This window comes from Hakea prostrata, chromosome 8, assembly GCF_041222555.1.
Source record: "Hakea prostrata isolate BN-2017 chromosome 8, UWA_Hpros_2, whole genome shotgun sequence".
NCBI classification, from domain to species: Eukaryota; Viridiplantae; Streptophyta; class Magnoliopsida; order Proteales; family Proteaceae; genus Hakea; species Hakea prostrata.
Window position 1 is genome coordinate 55281519 of NC_142607.1, and position 13684 is coordinate 55295202.

Here is a 13684-nt window from a genome sequence, read left to right on the forward strand (position 1 = left end):
CAAATTTTGGCGCCGTTGCCGGGGAACCAAAGCACGGTTGCTAGGATTGATTTTTGTCAATTAGGCATAATTTTTAGAGTAATTTTAGTGTTTTTAATTTTTTAATTTTTCTTTGCTTATTTAACTAATCTCTTTTTCTTTTGTTTTGTAGGTAACTGCAAAAGTAGCGATTCGATAATTAGTTTAGGTTGTTATCTTTTCTTTCTTAGATATAATTGTATTTAAGACTTTTCAATTGTAATATTTGCATTAGATTGGGTTGTTTAGGTTAATTTTTAAAAATCCCCATCCCTCAAATCCCACATGTGTAACTTTTGTTCGAAAGATCACGTGGATTGCGCTTTAGGTACGTCCTAAACTCTCCCTTTTGCTATAGTTATTTTCTTTTAATTTTCCTTATTTAGCTTATTCTTTTTTTTATTCTTCTGTGTGCATGCATGATCGTTGGTCCCTAAACCCTGAGTTGACTCCACTTGACTTAGAGTTAGAAGAGACTTTGGCCAACCTTAGAAAGCAAAGAACCATGGCAAACTATGAGCATCCAATGAGGCCTTTGAGTGAGCATTTCATTCCAACGATATATACTCCGGTTTCTTGTATTAAGTTGCCTAACATAGAGGCAGCTCAATATGAGATCAAATCTAGTGTGATTCAAATGCTACCATCTTTTTATGGACATGCCAATGAAGAGCCTTATAAGCACTTAGATGAGTTTTTAGAGGTGTCTTCCACGATTAAAATTCAAAACCTCTCAGTTGATGCTTTAAGGTTACTTCTTTTCCCATTCTCCCTTAGAGATAAAGCTAAGCATTGGCTTCATTTTTTGGACAATGTTGAAATTTCCACTTGGGTAGAAATGCAACAGGAGTTCCTTAAAAAGTTCTTTCCCATTGGCCATACCAATAGCATTAGGAGAGCGATAACGAGTTTCTCCCAACAAGAAAGAGAACAATTTCATGAGGCCTGGGAAAGATTAAAAGAATTGCTTAGAAAGTGCCCCCATCATGCTATTCCTAAATGGCAATTGGTTCAATGCTTTTATGATGGCTTTAGAGACCGACATAGGCAAATGGTTGATTCTTCTTGTGGTGGGACTTTCATGCACAAGAATGAGAATGAGGCATGGGAACTTTTTAAGACCCTTAGTGAAACCTCCCAACACCATGCTTCAGCAGCTAGGACTGAGATTCCATCCATTGGGCCACCAAAGAGGAGCAGTCTCTATGAGATCAATCCTACCATTGAGATGAGTGCTAAGGTTGACTTATTATCTAAGAAATTGGATTATCTCTTGTCATTAGGACAACAAACCCCATCTCCACTTCCTACAAGTTCTTCTCCACCTAATCAGATTGAAGCATGTGCTTTATGTTCTAGCCTATCCCATCATTGCACTGACTGCTATTTGGCTACACAATACCCTGAGTTTGTTAAGGAGCATGCACATTTGGCCCAAGGAGTCTCTAAATTGGGTAATGATCCATATTCCAATGCCTACAACCCAGGATGGTGAAAATCAATGCCCAATCCCTCTAATCAAATACCTTATAGGCCGCCTCCATTTAATATGCACCAAAATGCCTATAGGAATGAGCAACCATCATCTTCACAACCCTCACATAATTCATCATTTGAGGATAAGGTACTAAAAGCACTTAGTGGATTAGAGCAAAACACTCAATTGTTGCATTCTCATTCTCAGTCCATTAACAAATTGGAAACTCAACTTGGTCAACTAGCTGATGCCATCAGTAGGAGGGAGGTTGGCCAGTTACCTAGTCAACCAATAAGTAACCCTAATCATCAAATTGGGTCTAGGAAGGAACAAGTCCAAGCAGTCTCTATTGTGACACGTAGCCATTGCCCATTGATCTTGAGAGTCGAGCGGAGGTTGATTTGACCCATGAGACTGGCAATGATGCACACAAACCTAGTAAAGAAACACCACCTGTGAGTGTTTCCCATCAATTTCCTTGTAAGGGGTTGCACATTCCGATTGTAGAGGGTCTTACTCCTGAATCTTACACTCCCAAAGCCCCCTTCCCTGAAGCTCTTGAGTCCTCAATTCCAGATTCTATAAAGAATGAATCATTAAGCCCAAATAGGGATGAAGAGTGCTTTGCGATTAACTTTATTGATGAGGTAGTGGTTGATTATACTCCGAACATGCTTATTGATGATCCCCTACAACATTGCTTGCCATTTGGGGAATCTAACCTAAATATTGAGGAAGTCAACACATTGTTGGACTCTTCCACTTCTTTGGATCAGTCACCATTCACATTTAGATTTGAGCCTCCACCTCCATTGGCTGCTTCTTACTGAGTCTGGCTGAAGACTCTAAACTTAGCGCTTTATGGGAGGCAACCCATATGTTTAGATATTATTTCTTGTTTTTTTTCCTTTATTTTCTTTGTTTGTTGTTAGGTTTTACTGTTGCGTGCTCTATCATGAGTTCAAACATCGGGTGCACTCTTTCCTCTATTTGCTACTATTATTTTTTTGCATACACTGAGCTCATTGCATAATTTAAGTGTGGGGGGGGTGTCAACTCGAGTAAGACTTGTTGATAGTTGGTAGAGCATTGTCACAAAGATAAAAAGTGCCCAATTTTTTCTGGCTTTGGTAAGATAAATGTTTTAATTCCTTGCTTAGATACAAAATGATAGTTTAAGTGTTTTAGAAATCCCATCTGATGTAATGAACACCCTCTTGAGAGAATAGTAATGGGTTTTACATTTTGAGACCGAGGTTGAATCGGAAAATAGGAATTCCAGGTAGTCCAAAAGGTTTGACTATCTAGTTATCTTGTATTGCCTTGTGCTTATGGTGACAAGTTGAGACCGATTTTAGACTATTTAAATGTGAAGTGAATTGAAGTATAATGTGAAAAAAGAAAAAGAAAAAAAAATGCTGAAGTTTAAGGGTTAGACCTCCTTCTTAGTAACCGGGTCTCGGTGTCACCAACATCGTGCTTCGCGTCAAACAGTTGGGGTGTCTTTGGTCCAGTCTTGGCCTGTAGCCTAGTTGGCTTGAGTAAGTAAGTTCGAGAGGTATTCTACACCTAGTCCCTTAAGTCCATCTGGCTTGAGAGCGGCTGACCCAACACTCGTTACATAGGTCATCTAGAAAGCTTAGGAGGCAAGACATTGCACGGACTAGAACTGTGACCATTAAAGAATGAAGTGATTAATGTGCTTATAAAGGTGAAATGTCTAAGAAGGTCAATATTGCTTAGATCTTGAGTTCTTGGTATTATTTGGTACATAGTTTAGTCTTATCTGAGGGTGAACTGGTAGACTAAAGATAAGAAGAGACTTCTCGATTGAATTGTTTGCCTAGAGCTAGACTCAAGAAAGAGTGTAAGAGCTTAAGTGTGGGGGTGCCTATATTCCCTTTAATCTTTAGTGGCGTGTCTTTGTCTTGGAATCTATCTTTCTACTCTTATTACTGCCAGAATAATTAGAAGAGCACTTAAGAATTTTGTGTATATATTCTCTGCAAACACTCACGAGACACAACTCGTCCACCAGCATAACCTAGGGATTTAAAGGCTTGTTGCACATGCTAAGTGCAACCGTGATTCCTACGAAAGTGAGTTAGGTTTTTCTTTATTTATTTTCTGTATTAGTTTTATTTTTTGTTTTGCTCGAGGACTAGCAAACACTCAAGTGTGGGGGTATTTGATAAGCATGCATTTACCATTATTTATTTGATTTAATTCCCCATACTTATTTAATTAAAGAGAGCTAATTGAGTATTTTTGTGTATTTTTCAGGAATAAGGAGATTTTGGATATTAGAGATAATATGGAGTAAAGTTGGCAAATATATTAGATATTGGTGGATTTTAAATCATGGCATTCAATCTTGCTGCTCAAGAAATAATGAAAAGTGAGATCTTAGCCAAATTGGAAATAGGTGGAGGTCTAAGGAACAAAATTGGTAATAAATATGAAAATCGGGTAAACAGACCTACCTTCAGTATTTTGGGCATATCTATCTCGTATGAGCTTGGATTTCGATGATTCAAGATGCTATGAAACGATATGGAAAATATCTACAACTTTCCAGTTTTGAGTTTTTCAAAATTCCTAAATAATAAAGGTCAAATCGACGGGTAAAGAGAGGGGATTCATTGTGTGCGGGAGACATAAAAGAGAAGCCAACCACAGAAAAGAGGACGGCGAATGCAGCTCTCATCTTTCTCATTGCTGAAGAAAAAGACCACATCTCTCTATCTCTCTCTCCCTATGTTTCACCTTTATTTTTCTTAGGAACTTTGTAATAATGAGTAGCTAGTTCTTTTTCTTTGGGATGTAGATGAACCATGCTTATTTCATTAATTTGATTGTTCTATCTCTTCTAGTTGATTGTGTTTGTGTTTGGCCAAAGATGTTCTATAGCTCAGCGAACTAAGCGTACCAAGCTTCCGCAAAGGATGATAGTCTTGCGAAGATAGGGTATACCTAGGAACACCATCCCTAATTTACTTTGAAGTGTAGAGTTATATCGGTTAGGGAAAAGCATTGGGGATTCGAAATCCCAAAGATCTTCACATATTCATAGTTAACGTTTTTGCATTAATTAATAGATTTAATTTAAATTAGTTTTGTTGAATTCAATCTTAGTAACTTAGGCTTTTAGTTCCCCATAGTTCGACCCCGTACTTTCTGCTTGCTAGATTAGTATAGGATTTTATTTTTGATTGGTTAGCGACACGATCAAAAATAAAATCCTATACTAATCTAGCAAGCAGAAAGTACGGGGTCGAACTATGGGGAACTAAAAGCCTAAGTTACTAAGATTGAATTCAACAAAACTAATTTAAATTAAATCTATTAATTAATGCAAAAACGTTAACTATGAATATGTGAAGATCTTTGGGATTTCGAATCCCCAATGCTTTTCCCTAACCGATATAACTCTACACTTCAAAGTAAATTAGGGATGGTCTTCCTAGATATGCCCTATCATCGCAAGACTATCGTCCTTCGCGGAAGATTTGCACGCTTAGTTTGCTGAGTTATAGAACATCTTTGGCCAAACTCAAACACAATCAACTAGAAGATATAGAACAATCAACTTAATGAAATAAGCATGGTTCATCTACATCCCAAAGCAAAGGAACTAGCTACTCATTATTACAAAGTTCATAAGAAAAATAAAGATGAAACATAGGAGGAGAGAGAGAGAGATGTGGTCTTCTTCTTCAGCAATGAGAGAGATGAGAGCCGCATTCGCCGTCTTCTTTTCTATGGTTGGCTTCTCTTTTATGTCTCCCGCACACAATGAATCCCCTCTCTTTACCTGTCTATTTGACCTTTATTCTTTCGAAATTTGGAAAAACTCAAAACTGGAAAGTTGTAGATATTTTCAATATCGTTTCATAGTATTTTGAATCATCGAAATCCAAACTCATACGAGAGAGATATGCCCAAAATACTGAAGGTAGGTCTGTTTACCCGATTTTCATATTTATTACCAATTTTGTTCCTTAGACCTCCACCTATTTCCAATTTGGCTAAGATCTCACTTTTCATTATTTCTTGAGCAGCAAGATTGAATGCCATGATTTAAAATCCACCAATATCTAATATATTTGCCAACTTTACTCCATATTATCTCTAATATCCAAAATCTCCTTATTCCTGAAAAATACACAAAAATACTCAATTAGCTCTCTTTAATTAAATAAGTATGGGGAATTAAATCAAATAAATAATGGTAAATGCATGCTTATCAAATACCCCCACACTTGAGTGTTTGCTAGTCCTCGAGCAAAACAAAAAAATAAAACTAATACAGAAAATAAATAAAGAAAACCTAACTCACTTTCGTAGGAATCACGGTTGCACTTAGCATGTGCAACAAGCCTTTAAACCCCTAGGTTACCCTAGTGGACGAGTTGTGTCTCGTGAGTGTTTGCAGAGAATATACACACAAAATTCTTAAGTGCTCTTCTAATTATTCTGGCAGTAGTAAGAGTAGAAAGATAGATTCCAAGACAAAGACACGCCACTAAAGATTAAAGGGAATATAGGCACCCCCACACTTAAGCTCTTACACCCTTTCTTGAGTCTAGCTCTAGGCAAACAATTCAATCGAGAAGTCTCTTCTTATCTTTAGTCTACCAGTTCACCCTCAGATAAGACTAAACTATGTACGAAATAATACCAAGAACTCAAGATCTAAGCAATATTGACCTTCTTAGACATTTCACCTTTATAAGCACATTAATTCACTTCTTTCTTTAATGGTCACAGTTCTAGTCGTGCAATGTCTTGCCTCTTAAGCTTTCTAGATGGCCTATGTAACGAGTGTTGGGTCAGCCGCTCTCAAGCCAGATGGCTTTAAGGGACTAGGTGTAGAATACCCCTCGAACTTACTTATTCAAGCCAAATAGGCTACAGGCCAAGACTGGACCAAAGACACCCCAACTGTTTGACGCGAGGCACGATGTTGGTGACACCGAGACCCGGTTACTAAGAAGGAGGTCTAACCTTTAAACTTCAGCATTTTTTTCTTTTTCTTTTTTCACATTATACTTCAATTTACTTCACATTTAATAGTCTAAAATTGGACTTGTCACCATAAGCACAAGGCAATACAAGATAACTAGATGGTCAAACCTTTTGGACTACCTGGAATTCCTATTTTTCGATTCAACCTCGGTCTCAAAATGTAAAACACCATTACTATTCTCTCAAGAGGGTGTTCATTACATCAGATGGGATTTCTAAAACACTTAAACTCTTATTTTGTATCTAAGCAAGAAATTAAAACATTTATCTTACCAAAGCCAGAAAAAATTGGGCACTTTTTATCTTTGTGACAATGCTCTACCAACTATCAACAAGTCTTACTTGAGTTGACACCCCCCCCCCAACACTTAAATTATGCAATGACCTCAGTGCATGCAAAAAAATAATAGAAACAAATAGAGGAAAGAGTGTACCCGATGTTTGAACTCATGATAGAGCACGCAGCAGTAAAATCTAACAACAAACAAAGAAAATAAAGGAAAAAAGAACAAGAAATAATATCTAAACATATGGGTTGCCTCCCATAAAGCGCTAAGTTTAGAGTCTTCAGCCAGACTCAGTAAGAAGCAGCCAATGGAGGTGGAGGCTCAAATCTAAATGTGAATGATGACTGCTCCAAAGAAGTGGAAGAGTCCAACAATGTGTTGACTTCTTCAATATTCAGGTTAGATTCCCCAAATGGCAAGCAATGTTGTAGGGAATCATCAATAAGCATGTTTGGAATATAATCAACCACTACCTCATCAATAAAGTTAATTGCAAAGCACTCTTCACCTCTATTTGGGCTTAAAGATACATTCTTTCTAGAATCTGGAATTGAGGACTCAAGAGCTTCAGGGAAGGAGGCTTTGGGAGTGTAAGATTTAGGAGTAGGACCCTCTACAATCGGAATGTGCAACCCTTTACAAGGAAATTGATGGGGAATACTCACAGGTGGTGTTTCTTTACTAGGCTTGTGTGCATCATTACCAGTCTCATGGTCAAATCAACCTCTTCTCGACTCTCAAGATCAATGGGCAATGGCTTAGGAGTAGGCAAAAGTGCATAATATTCCTTCCCACTGCATGTCACAGCAGAGATTGCTTGGACTTGTTCTTTCCTATACCCAATTTGATGATTAGGGTTACCTATTGGTTGACTAGGTAACTGACCAACCTCCCTCCTACTGATGACATCAACTAGTTGACCAAGTTGGGTTTCCAATTTGTTAATGGATTGAGAATGAGAATGTAACAATTGAGTGTTTTGCTCTAGTCCACTAAGTGCTTTTAGTACCTTATCCTCAAATGATAAATTATGTGAGGGTTGTGGAGATGATGGTAGCTCATTCCTATAGGCCACTGTTTTTTATCTTTCTCACGAACAAGTACTGCACTGACCGCTAAAAAGGATGTCGCTAGATATAGCTGTAATATTTCCCCCTTCTCTGGTCGGGACAAGATCGGCGGTTGTACGAGTGCTTCTTTTAACTCCTCGAAAGGTTTCTTGGCATTCTTCAGTCCATTTTGCTTCCTTGCTGCCCCTCAAATCTTTGAGTGCCTTGAAGAAAGGCAAACACTTTTCTCCAGACTCGGAGATGAATCGATTCAAAGTGGCAACTCTCCCTATTAAACACTACACATCACGAACAATTTTGGGAGCCTCCATATCAATCGAGCCCTGTATTTTGGTTGGATTAGCCTCAATACCTCTCTGTGACACCATGAAGCCCAAAAATTTGCCTGAGGAAACTCCAAAGGCGCACTTTTCTGGATTCAACTTCATTTGATATTTTCGCAGTCCTGAGAATACCTCAGTCAAATCTGCAATATGATTTGCTTTTGTAAAGCTCTTCACAAGCATGTCGTCAACATAAGCTTCAACATTCTTTCCTATCAGATCTTTAAAAATCTTGTTGACGGCCCTCTGATATGTAGCTCCTGCATTCTTCAGGCCAAATGGCATGACTTTGTAATAGTAGCTTTCATGATCAATCATGAAAGTCGTAAACTTCTCATCTTCCTTATTCATAAGGATCTGATTATACCCTGAGTAGGCATCCATGAAACTTAGAGTTTCATATCCTACAGTCGCATCTATCAAGAGGTCAATCCGAGGCAACGGATAGCAATCTTTAGGGCAAGCCTTGTTGAGATCTGTGTAGTCTGTACACATTCTCAACTTCCCATTTGCCTTTTTTACCATCACCACGTTAGCTAACCAAGTTGGGCATTCAATTGGTTCTATGAAACCAGAATTCTTCAGTTTTTCAACTTTGCCCCGAACGGCTTCATACTTTTCAATGGAGAAATTTCTCCTTTTCTGTATCACTGGTTTCACTTTCGGATCTATTCAGAGTTTATGCTCTGCGACAGCCCGATCGATTCCTAGCATGTCTTCAGCAGACCATGCAAATATGTCTTTATTCTGTTGAAAAATAACTTCAACTCATCTTTGAATTCCTCTAGCTGTTCAAACCTGATATAAGTAATCTTCTTCTTATCCTCGGTACACAGTTGGATTTGCTCCAGCTTCTCCACTGGTTCGGGCCTTTGCATTTCTGCCACTTCCCGATCATCTCGAACTTCTATAGGTAGGGCAGTCGCCTTCCTCGAGCCCTCCTTGTCTTTTAAATAGGCAACGTAACATTGCCGAGAGATCCCCTGGTCAGAGGAAACTTGACCAATTCCCATATTAGTCGGGAATTTTATCTTCAGGTGTTTTGTCGAAACAATAGCACCTATCTTGGATAAAGATGGTCGCCCAAGGATAACATTATAAGCTGGCAGTTCCCGAACCACCAAAAAATTAATTCGGACGGTTGTTTCCTTAGGAAAACTTCCAATAGATAAGTCCAACTGGACAGATCCTTCCGCCACCGCAAACGACCCTGCAAAACCATATAGATGTGTGGATAAAGGCTCCATTAAGTCCTCATCCACCTTCAGTTTTTTATACACTTCATAAGAAATTAGGTCAGCTGCAGACCCTGTATCAACCAAAACTCTATGCACTTCCCGACGTGCAATCTCTACCTTGATGACTATGGCATCATCATGAGGTAAACAAACGCCTCTTTCATCCTCCTCGCCAAAGGTGATAGAATCTTCACCATTCAGCTTCTTTCGCTTCTGCTTCTCTCCGGTTCCGACAAATTTAGATTTTGTCTTCAAACTGCGGAGTGACTCGGGCTCTGGTCCTCCGAAAATGGTAAGGATCGGTGACCGAGTAGCTTCCGTCACCTCCTTGCCCTTCTTAGACTTCGGAGCCTCCCTTGATCATTCTGAACTAACCGAATGATCCCTTTTAGGAGCAGCCGCGCGTGGCTCACGTGGCTCCTCCCTTCTTCTGCTAACAAAATTGGACAAGTGTCCCTAAGATATTAATCTTTCAATATCTGCTTTCAGATGACGACAGTCATTTGTATAATGATTGTAGTCCTTGTGGAATCAGCAATACTTTTCTTGATCCTGCTTGCTCTCCGGTCTCAAAAGAATTTTAGGTGGCCACTTCAAAATATTTTTCCTTTTGATGATATTTAGAATATCAGCCCGAGGGACATTCAATGGAGTATATTCACTTCTACCGGGAGACCTCTGGCGCCAAGCCTGAGTTTTTCCAACCCGATCACGGACATTTTTCTTCGGCTTCTGCTTCTGCTTAGGAGCCTTCTGTTCCTTATTGGAGACTTTGTTATCTCCTTGGCGCGCATCTAGGATCTCCATAACTTCGGCCTGCTTCTGGCATCTCTGTACCAACTCAGCATAAGTTGCAGGCATATCCTGTAGTAATAACTCCAGGAGTTTCCGGTTAGTGAGTCCAGTGAATAGAGCAGTTTTGGCTACTTGCTCATCCAAATTTTCTATCTCCATCGTTACATTGTTGAATCTTTTCAGAAACTCTCTGATCGATTCGCTTTTTCCTTGTCTGACAGTAAACAAGGTTTCTTTTGTTTTCTTGACCTGTATTCCACTCTGGAATCACCCTATGAATTTGCGCGCCAATTCATCATAGTTTATGATCCTTCTAGATGGGAGGTTCGAAAACCACTTTTGGGCTGCTCCGGTAAAAGATGAACCAAAAACCCTTCATAAAATTTCATCAGAATTACCTGAAATTGCCATGGTCTGCTGATAATAGCCAATGTGGGCCGTTGGATCTCCGGAGCCATCGAATGTAGAAAAGGTAGGCAAACGAAAGTTATGGGGAAACTGATATCCCGCAATTGGCTCGGCAAAGGGGGTCTTCCGAATGACTGAGTAAATATCCTCAGTCATCCTTCCTTTAGCCAACTGCCCTAATTTCTGATTGATGTTGGCGAATTCCTGACCAATCTGGGTCGAGGGATCTTCAGTGATATGATCACGACCTTGATTAACACAATCATCACGTGCTATTCGATCATCACGAACAGCCCATCCTTCCCGAACATTCCGCTCGTCGCGAACTGCTCGATCATCACGACTGGTTCTTCTAACAGTTGGTGAGTGAGTTCTCACCCCTGTGTCCAACCTTGTATTTGAATCGGTTGTACTTTCCAGCGGTTTGTCGAACCGATCCTCTCGCCTAGGTTGATTGTCAATTCTCCTAGGTCCTCGGTCACTTTCACGAAAGTTCTGACCGATATTCCGGTCTTCAGCCAATCTTTGATCATGCGATTGATCACATGGTAACGTGCGCCTCCTTGAATCGCGTTGGTCAGGCTCTTGTGGTAAAACCACTCGTCTGGTGAGCATGCGGAGTGCTTGGCTCACCTCCAAGAGTTGAATCTTTACCTGATTCAATTGATCTTGGAATGTATCAGGAGGATTATGTCCTCCCTGACCACCATCTACTTCGATAGGATTTTGGCTTCCCTGAGGAACGTCTAGATTATTCACTCCAAGGATCTGAACACCGGAATCGCGTTGTGCAGCGGCTGCTGCGGCTGCTGCCGATCTAGTCACCATGGCTTTACAAGTCTTTCCCACAGACGGCGCCAAATGATGCGTCCAAAATCTGCTCAGCCCTTAGATCTCCTCGTGATGACTTGCAAAACGAAAGCGTCAGATGTGGCCCGACCGCGGGGGTCAGGAGTCCACCTCCGAAGGCTAAGTCAGTTGATGAACTTAATCACAAACGGCTCTGCTAGAAGCACAGAGTTAAGGAATAAAGAACTGGGAAAGGTGATCTAGATCGTAAGCCTCTGATAGTTTACGTCTACTAGTATGTATTTGAATATGAGTCCCTCACCTCGTATGGCAGTGAGGTTTATATAGAGGGTACCTTCGAATCTCCTTTTTTGGATGCACTTGAGTCTTCTTCGGGTAGTCGTTGGATCTTATCAAGTAGATCCGTTGAGCGATAGACTTCTACTAGTTTGGACTAGTAGAGGACTCCTGAGATAACCTCTAGGTTATGCGATGATTATCCCTTCGATAATGATTAGCCGCAGCCGTCAATTTGAGTCTGCCATCATTAGGGTAATTAACCTCATCCATAAGTTGAATTAGGGCATGCTTGTAGCTGAATAAGTTTTCTTCCTCAGCAAGCCACCTTACGGATTTGGTTCGCTCGGGAGCGATTCAATTCCTTCTGTCTCGACCGGAGTCGAGGATCAAACAAGGTATGAATCCGGTTCGATCATATTTTCTCCATATCACATCCCTTGGGACAATTCATGGTCGGGGTTTAAGTAGTCACCGCTCTCTCACATCACCATTGGTCTAAGTAGTGGCATATGTCAAGGTGAAGCCTAGCCTAATGCAAGTCATCTACTTAGTTATATCATGTTTGATCTTGATAAGTCCATTCCAAGCCCTGGGTGATCCTCTATGGTATCCTTCACACTAAAGTCAGCGTAGTCCTAGACTACGGACTCACCAACCCTATTGGTCATCCACAAATAGTAGATGGGAAGCTCTCACGTCCTCTCACGGGTTGGTTACTGGTCTTGAGTGCCTGTGAGCCCAAGTCTAGCTATTTGCAACCCTACAAATAAATTGCCCCTTTCGGGTATTCGTAGTATGATTTATGTCCTCTCACGGGGTGGTTACCGGTCTTAAGCGCCCATCAAACCATACTACTACCACAGGTCATTTAGTCTGAATGCCCTTCCGATTCAGATCTGATACAACAGGGATGTCCTAGCCAACACATCTAGACAAGTCCTATGTATGTCATCCCATAATTCGGGTCGATGGGCATCTTCAGAGAACATCCCATACTATTCCCTCCGATGTCCAAGGAAAGAAATGTCAAAAGGACATTCCCCAATCCCAAATCATACTTATCCAATCACATTCTCAGTTCATCATATCATACATACATGATACATCATCATATTGAAAGATAGACCATAACATCACATGATCAAGTGTATAAGTAAATGACAAGAATGAATAGACATGATAAGCAATGTAAATAAACATGGTGCTATTGTCATAAGGTAATTACAGCAGTCATATGATGTCTAAAAACAACTAATAAGCTAAGCCCACTAAGTTGCCAACATCAGTGTAATAATCACATAGTCTATGTCATATGGGTCTAACCATCCTTACCTTAAGCCGCGATGATGATAATCCAAAGGCCACAAAAGAATGATCCAAATATGGTATTAAGACCCTAGATAAACATAAATGAAAGATTAAAAAAGAAATCGGGAAAATCGGAGGTCGAACTGATCAAATCGATGAAGTACAAAATTCAGCAATCAATTGGTTGACTGATTGGTCAACTGACCCAATCGACCAAGTGAATAGTGTCAGGGCTGAATAGTGATTTTTGGCCCAAAATTGATCTTCCGGGGCTCGGATCGATCCGAAACTTGGAGGGATTCATTCTAATAGTATAAGAACACTATTAATCAAGTAATTAACACAATCTAATGGTCTAATTAGGAACCCCCAAATTGAAACCTTATGTTCTGAATGCAAGAATCATAGCATGAATTGAAATCAAGTGCAATTGCATTGGAAATGAAGGAATTAGCTAGGGGAACTGATAGGAATTGGATTAGAATCATATGCTAGTATAGAACATAGACATAGCACACTATATACCTCAGTTTAGGACAAGAATACATGATGTTGAGAAGAAATTTAAAGAAATGCATATGCAAGAATTTAAATGAGGGCATAGCATCAATGGAAATGGAATGAGATCAATGATTAGCTAAGA

At 39.9% G+C, this 13684-nt stretch overlaps 1 non-coding gene across 1 annotated transcript; it reads right to left on the reverse strand.

Moving 5' to 3' along the window:
* Positions 1-904: 904 nt before the first annotated feature.
* On the reverse strand, positions 905-1011 carry LOC149008687 (small nucleolar RNA R71). Its single transcript, XR_016175351.1, has one exon. It is a non-coding gene; the product is annotated as a small nucleolar RNA R71 (small nucleolar RNA).
* Positions 1012-13684: the final 12673 nt, after the last annotated feature.